Source organism: Neltuma alba, unplaced genomic scaffold (genome assembly GCF_004799145.2).
Source record: "Neltuma alba isolate B1F8T4 unplaced genomic scaffold, ASM479914v2 tig00001535_pilon, whole genome shotgun sequence".
Lineage (NCBI taxonomy): Eukaryota > Viridiplantae > Streptophyta > Magnoliopsida > Fabales > Fabaceae > Neltuma > Neltuma alba.
Window position 1 is genome coordinate 21,095 of NW_021632500.1, and position 8,260 is coordinate 29,354.

An 8,260-nucleotide genomic window follows, 5' to 3' on the forward strand; every position below is an offset into this window, starting at 1 on the left:
AAATTTTAAAATTTTAAATTAGAATTTTTTGTAAAAACGTGTTGTTTTTTACTTTTTAAGTGTAATCAATTACTGTTAAAGTATAGAAAATAAGACTGATTTATTAATTTGAAATTCAAGTAATATTTCTGCTGAAGTTTTCCCTTACCTTTATTGATAAATATGTATTAAAAGTATATGACGAAATGATTAAAATTCAGAAAATGACAGCAATTTTATTTGAACATATTTTAAACTCAAATCATTGGAATTATTTTGGACAAAAAGCAGTTATACTATAAATTAAAAACTAAAATAATCAAAATACTAGTTCATTTTTTTTTATTTGGCAAGCTTATAACATTTGTAGGTAAGGATCGAACCCAGTAACTGCCACCAAATGGTGGCCAACACCACATCATAGAGATGCTAACCAAAGTACAAGCTTCATAGCAGAGTTTCCATGAAAAAACCATCTTAAAAATAAAGAAATGTGATTGAAAAATATTGAATCGTTGAAATTAATTTCATTTTTTACCTGAAAATTAATTTCATAAGTATTCATAATTTATCATACTCAATATAGAAATTTCTAAAAAGTTCAAATGGTAAATTCATATTAGTTTCCGTTTTTTGGTTTTTGGTTTTGTTTTTTTAGACCGATTCCTTCCACATGTTTCATAAACTGAGTTTCACTCATTACATATTTGATTAATTCAACTCAATAAAAGTGGTAAAATAAGAGAGTCAACTCATGAGTTCAACCAAATTTATAACCAACATGAATTTAAGCACGAGATTAGACAATTTTAAATGTGGCGGGTGTAGGTAAAGCTAGCATATAAACCAAAGGGTATCAAGTTGTACCTAAAATGTGAAAGTGGTGACAGTTATGAGAGAAAAATAGGGTGAGGAAAAAAGTATTCATACTTGAGAGAACGACATTTTTAAATCAAAGATATTTCTATAAATTAAATAATTAATTAATGAAAAATATTTTTTTATATAATGGTCCGAATCCTGACCTCCGTTGGGGGGAAGGAGGAAGAAGGAATCTTGACCTCCGTTCAAACTTCATCCCTTTTTTTTTTGGCTAAAAGATATGTATTCTCGTATTAGAAATAATCTTATTCAAGACACTGTTTGGTGCTAAATATGAATATCTCTTTCAGCGGGGATTTGAACCTTGGTTCGTCATGTTATGAGGAATTAGCTCCTTTCACTAGACTCAATCCATTGGTAACTTCGTCCCATTATTATCACTAATTCACTTCAGCTAATTCCGGTGGCATAATATCTCATGATCCTTAAAATAAGACCTATTTAATTAATTTGATTAGATTAAAAAAGTTAGGTAGTTAATTATAAAAAATATGACATGTTTTTTTCTAAAGTATCATAATCATCTTTCTTAATATCTTTCCTTCTTCCCTCACTTACTTGATTATGGTTCAAGAAGTATTCATAGGGGTAATTTAGAAAATATTGACAAATATGATAAATATATCTTATATTTAGGACTAAAATTAACTTAACAATTAAGTGTTATATTAAGAATCGAAGGAGTATGTTTTTTTTTAAACCAAAGACAAAAAGAAATATATATTAAGATGAAACAAGTACATACTATAAGCAAACCAATCTAAAGGTAACTTTTTTTTTGGGGTTAAGATGCATTTATCACCTAAAATTTTTTTCTCAGGTATTCTCTCATCCCAAAATACTTTTTAGGTGTGTCCAACATCCTGAAATATTTTTTATACCTTGGCACCAAAAAATATTTTTGGGTGTTGGACACACCTAAAAAAATATTTTAAGATACTGAATGAATCAGAAAATACTTTATGGTACTGAACGCACCTAAAAAGTACTTTAGGGTGCTGGATTCATCATAGAATACTTTATAATACTAAATACATTTGAGAAAATATTTCAAAATGTTAGATGCACCTTAGTCTTTTTTTTTTTTAACCTGGAGAGGGAACTAAAATTTACAAAACAATTTTTAGAAATAACTTTAACACTAACAGAAAAAAAAATACAGCACCTGTTTAGTTTCTTATTTTGAAAACAATTTTTTGTTTTTAAAAACATAAAAATAAAAAAAACTTGTTTGGTAATTTGTTTTTAGTTACTTGTTTTAAAAAACAAAAAATAGTAACATGTTTTTAAAAACTAAAAAACCAAAACAACTTTCACATGTTTTGTTGTTTTTGTTTTGAAAAATTTTGAGAAATCTTCTTCTCTCCTCACATATTATTATCACTTATCATTAATAGCGATAACTATCATCGACCAAATGTGATTTTTCATTAAAAAAAATTTCAAACATGATTTTCTACAATTGTTATCCAAACAAAGTTTTTTGTTTTTTGTTTTCAAAACTTGTTTTAAGAAACAATTTTATAAAATTATTTTGAGAACAAGAAAACAAAGAACAAAAACAAACAGACCCATAATTTCTTACCAAGTGATAGTGAGAGGTTCTTCAAAGTTCGAAGGAATTTGTATGAATCTCTTTTCAACACAACGAATACCCAGTATTAGGGGTATTCAAATTGTCCCATAATGATAGGTCCGTCTCGGTCCTGATCATTTTGGGACGGGACGGAAAAAAAGTTTTCAGGACGGGACAAAATACCGTGCAGGACAGGACGGGACACAAGATGGGGTTGTCCCGATTGCAAAGAAAATAAAATACAAAGAATTTTGCAGATGCCCTAAATGACCGTTCCATTCCATCTCCCTCTCGGTCTTGGCCTATCCAAATCCTCGCCTCCGTCTCCTCCTGCGAAGTCTCCTTCTCTCCAGACGCTAGCCACTGATTATCGTGAGTACTCTCCCTGCCGTGACCGTTGCCGCACTATGACCTTCTTGCCTTCACTCGGCTTTGTCCGAGGTGCTCACTCCCTCAAACAGTAGCAACAAGGCCCCGCATTCACCCCACTGTCACCCATAGTTCACCCCTTTGTCACCCTTGCCTTTGAGTTTTCCCCGGTAGGCCTTGACAGTTGACCCAGCTCCGTCATCCAAGCTCGTTTGATCAGCAGTGAGCAGTCCTCACTGATTCCACCGTCGCCTTCACCCACAGAATCCCCCGTCACCCTTGCCTTCAACTCTCCCCGTGTACAGGCTACAGGGGAGCCAGCTCCTTCATTCAGACAGCACCGTGCAGCAAGCCCTTAGACTCTGCCATCGACCTTTGACTCGGCTGTCGAGTGAAGCGATCTATCTTCTCCTCCACTATGAGTCATCGTCTAAAACTTGAATCATTATCTCAGCAGTTCGTAGGCTCACAGCTGAAAGCTCCCTCTGGTTTTCCATACACTAATTCATTTTTTTGGTACAAGTCTGGATGAAATGTGATGTTGGAGAAGTGAAACACAATTATTGTTATTTGCCACTGATTCTAATGTTCAAACCTGTCTGCCGAATTCAATTTGAAAGAGGCAGGGGAATTAATTATTAATACTCAATATTGATTGTTGGCCGTAATTCTCGCTCTTGTATCCCACATCGCCCTAAATCTGACTGAAGGCTTGAAGGATAGTGGGTTGTGGGAGAGGGACGGGACGGGACGGGGACACAGGATAAAAATCTTGTACCGTCACTGTTCATCGGGATGGCCTCGTCCTGATCCCGTCCCGTCCCGTGAACACCCCTACCCAGTATAGAGTTGGCTTTAGAATTTAGTAAAGAATCTAGCATATTCAGGTGGCATAATAATAAATACTACCTTTAGTCCTAATTATAAGACATTGTTTATAGTCTACAAATGAGGTCTTATAGTTATGACTAGAGGTGGTATTTATTTATGAGAAAATGAAACGTTCATTAATAAGTCTTACAGGAGTAAAAATGAGAAAATCCTATGAATTTTTTTTTGAAATTATTAAATTTCCATTAAAGAACTCCTACAAAAATATATTGTTATTTGCCAGTTAATTGTTGTCAGAACCCATAAAAGTGCAAGGAAAAAAAAAACCTAATATAAGATTTAGTAATTTCAAATTTTTGTGTGTGGATCCTTTCAATAAAAATTATAAAACACTCAAGTCAAAATTGAGGTATATTTTTTAGTTTGTACAATTATATGAATGAAACCATGCAACTCATGGAAAACTATTTTTATTTTTTTTCAGCATATCGATATTTAGTTGAAAAATATAAAATACTCTTCCGGTCCTTAATATAGGATCCAATTCTTGAGTTGGTTTTGGTCATAAATATAAGAGCCCTTTCTCATATTTATCAATTTTCTCTAAATTACCTCTGTGAATACTTCATCAACCATAATCAAGTAAAAGAGGGAGATGGGGTATTAAGAAAGATGGTTATGGTGATTTAGGAAAAATGTGTCACTTTTCTTATAATTAACTAACTTACCTAACTTCCTTAATCTAATCAAATTAGTTAAATGGGTCTTCTATTAAGGACCGGAGGAGTAGCACTTTTCATCAATTATTGCCGAGGGAAAAAAACCTAAAACTCAATGCATGTTCATAAAGGACATAAAATTTAACGATTTAATTATTAATTACGACATTTTTTATTAGGTTCAGTTCGGTATAATAGAAAGAAAACCCATTATACATATATTATATACATAATTGATTGACATCATTCCTTAGACGTAGCAAGATGTAGTATAGAAATGGATATAATCCTATTGTAAATACCAAAGAAGCAAGCAATTTGAATAAAATAAAAGTAGTTTCCAACTGAGGATGTGCATGATCAGAAAGTGAGGGGGATTATTGCTATTCTATTATTTACTTTTATTACCTTCCTTGTCCATATTAAAAAAAAATCCCAATTAAATTCAAGTATACACTTTTAATAAATTTTTAATCAGGCCAAGAGGCTTAAGTAAAATTTTTTTAATATCGTTAAAAGACCAAAATATCCTTTATAGTTAAAAAAAATTGAAGATAGTTGTAGGCCTAATTTCAGTTTTAATTATTTATATTAGTTGGATTTAATTGAAATTTTTTCTTCTTTAAGTCATCAGAAAACCAAAAAAAAAAAAAGGATTGTGGCCAATATTCACAAAAAGAATTATGGGCAATTAAAAAAATTGAAAAATTAAGATAAAAAAAGGGAAAATCCCAAAAAAGCCCTTAGAAAATAAGAAATTTCTGATTGGGTCCTGAAATTATACAAATGACAGAAAGGGTCAATGACTCAATTTGTCATTTGTAAAATCAAGAGGAATTGACAACTTTACCCTGACTAAGCAAAAGTGAGTAGTTATTCTCTAAACAAATCTAGATAATGCTTACACGGTTCTAGTAATTACATGATTAGTGGTAATTAATAACAAGGCACCTAACTATGAAAAAATTGAGTAATTATTTTCTATCCGAATCTAGGTAACGCTTACACTATTCTAGTGATTACATGATTAGTTGTATTTAATAACAAGACACCTGACTCCGAAAAAGTGAGTAGTTATTCTCTACACGAATCTATGTAATGTTTATACTGTTCTAGTGATTATATGATTAGTTGTAGTTAATAACAAGGTACTTGACTACAAAAAAGTGAATAGTTATTCTCTACACGAATCTAAATAACGTCTAAACTCTTATAGTGATTCCCTAAATTATTATAGTGAATAAATACAAATAAGGACAAAGTTGTCAATTCCTCTTGATTTTATAATTGACTGATTGGGTCATTGACTATTTTTGTCATTTACACAATTTTAGAACCCAATTTGAAATTCTCTATACTCCAGGGGTTTTTTTTTGGGGATTTTCTCCAAATAGACTTGGTTTCTAAAGGTTCATGGAGTTAAAAAACACTAAAAGTCGGGACGCAATGGCTCGTGGAGTTAAAAAAACAAATTGCATGTCAAAGATGAATTGGATCTAAGATTTTTTTAAATAAAAAACGGATTAAAAATTCAAAAATGTGTTGGATATTTGTCGCACTGGGCCTCATCAATTGCATTTGTTTTTTTTTAATTGGAAAAAATTTGGGAAACTCCCAAAAAAAACCCTTGGAATATATGAAATTCCAGATTAGGTCTTGAAATCTTGAAAATGACAGAAAGGGTCAATGACCCAATCTGTCATTTGAAAAATCAAGAGGAATTAACAACTTTGTCCTTATTTGTATTCACTACAATGATTTAAAAAATTATTATAAGAGTTTAGGCGTTATCTAGATTTGTGTAGAGAATAACTACTTACTTTTGTTATTAACTACAAGGCACCTGACTACGAAAAAGTGAGTAGTTATTCTCTACATAAATCTAGATAACGCCTAAACCCTTATAGTAATTCCTTAAATAATTGTAGTGAATACAAATGAGGGCAAAGTTGTCAATTTCTCTTGATTTTGCAAATGACAGATTGGGTCATTGACCCTTTCTGTCATTTTCAAAATTCTAGGACCTAATCTGGAATTTCCTATATTCCAAGAGCTTTTTTTGGAATTTTTCCAAAAAATTTTAATTAAAATAATTTAAATCAAAATTAGTCTTACTAAGTACTAACGTCAATTAAAACAGAAATTAGGCTTACAAGTTCATCTATCTTCAATTTTTATGAAGGGATTTTTCATCAAGAATTTCATCAAAAGAAGCTTAAAATTACTAAATCTCAAGTAAAAAATTCTAACAAAAATGTGCTGTTATTTATAAATATAATGTTGTCAAAAGTTATTAAAATGTTGTTACCAAACTTAATTTAAAATTTAGTAATTTCAAACTTCTTTTTATAAAATTCTTCTTTTTTCTATATTGACAACTCATCATAATATTGAACTGTAACTCTTCAAGTAAGTCCAGGCATGAGAATCTTTTTGCCGGTACTTCCTCAGATTCTTAATGTTATTCCCCCGTATATACCAATTAATTTGAAATTAAATTTGATTATAATTATAAGATTTCAAACTGTTTTGTATCACTTTTGACAAAAAAAAACTGCTTTGCATCACATATTTGCTATTTTTGTTAAATTTAATTTAACTAATTTATAAACTCATATATAATTTAGTATTACATAGATGTATTTTTGGTTGATCGGGGAAATTTTTTGATAATTAACTAATTCATCAAACTTTCTTAGTTTATCTAGATTAATTAAATAAACTCTTATATTAAAGACCGGAAAAAACATGATTACTCGAGATATTTATGCATTTAAGACTTGAAGTGCCTGCAAATCCCTAACTGAAAAATATTTATGATATTAATATTTATGCATTTAAAAAATATTATTTCAAGAAAAATAATGATATTCACACATTAAAACTTAATTTAAACTATAAGAAAGTCATAAAAATATTATTTATAAGTCATAAATAACCATATGTGTTTCATAAAAAAATTACAATATAATTTCAACTAAAAATGAGTTTAGATTTTTTTTTTTGGCAAAGAAAAATGGAGTTTAGATTGATAAAACAGTTTTAAAATATTGTAAGTGGGATGGATATAGTGAGATTTTCTTCATTTTCAAAAGCAGGAAAAGGAAAAACTCGTGACCTTGCACAAAGGGCAAAAACCATTAATCATAATCAAACACAGTTGTCATTAGGTGCGTTTGGTTATGTATAGAACCACCCCTTTCTTTTACTTTATAATATTTAAAAAGGGTAAAAAAATGCATCTAACATTATAATTTTATTTTCAAGGTATGGCTAATACTTTAATCTTATTTTTTATTATCTAAGATCTTAATATTACTTTTAGTGCACCTAGCATACTAAAATTGAAGATACTAGATATAACTTAAAAAAAACGTTGGGAAGCTAAATGTATTAGAAAAATAAGATTAGAATGTTGATGGTATTATAAAAAAATTGAGGATGCCGAATGCACCTAGAAAATAAGATCAGAATAATGGATAGACATCTATCTAATTTAAAATAAGATTATAATATTTATATCTACGTCTAGAGCAAAATTTATTTAATTTATTTTTTTCTGGTTGTTAAATTATTATTTATTGTTATTTCAGTTAACGATGTGAAAGAAATATGTAAAATATAAAGTTAAATATTATCTAACATGTGTAATCTTTGGCAAGTTCTATAAGAAAATTATATGGGAACATAAATAATACAATTGATTCATAAACAAAAAAGCAATATGTTTGATTATAAAAATATAAAGAGCAATAGTATGACTCATTCTCTAATTTTTATTAAATATATGAGGATGCGTGTCTAAACTTATTATAGATTTCAATCCCTAATTGGAAGAAAAGCAAGCTGCACAGCTCATCACGGATTGAATAGTCAACTTCCCACTTCAATAAAGTCAAGCAAT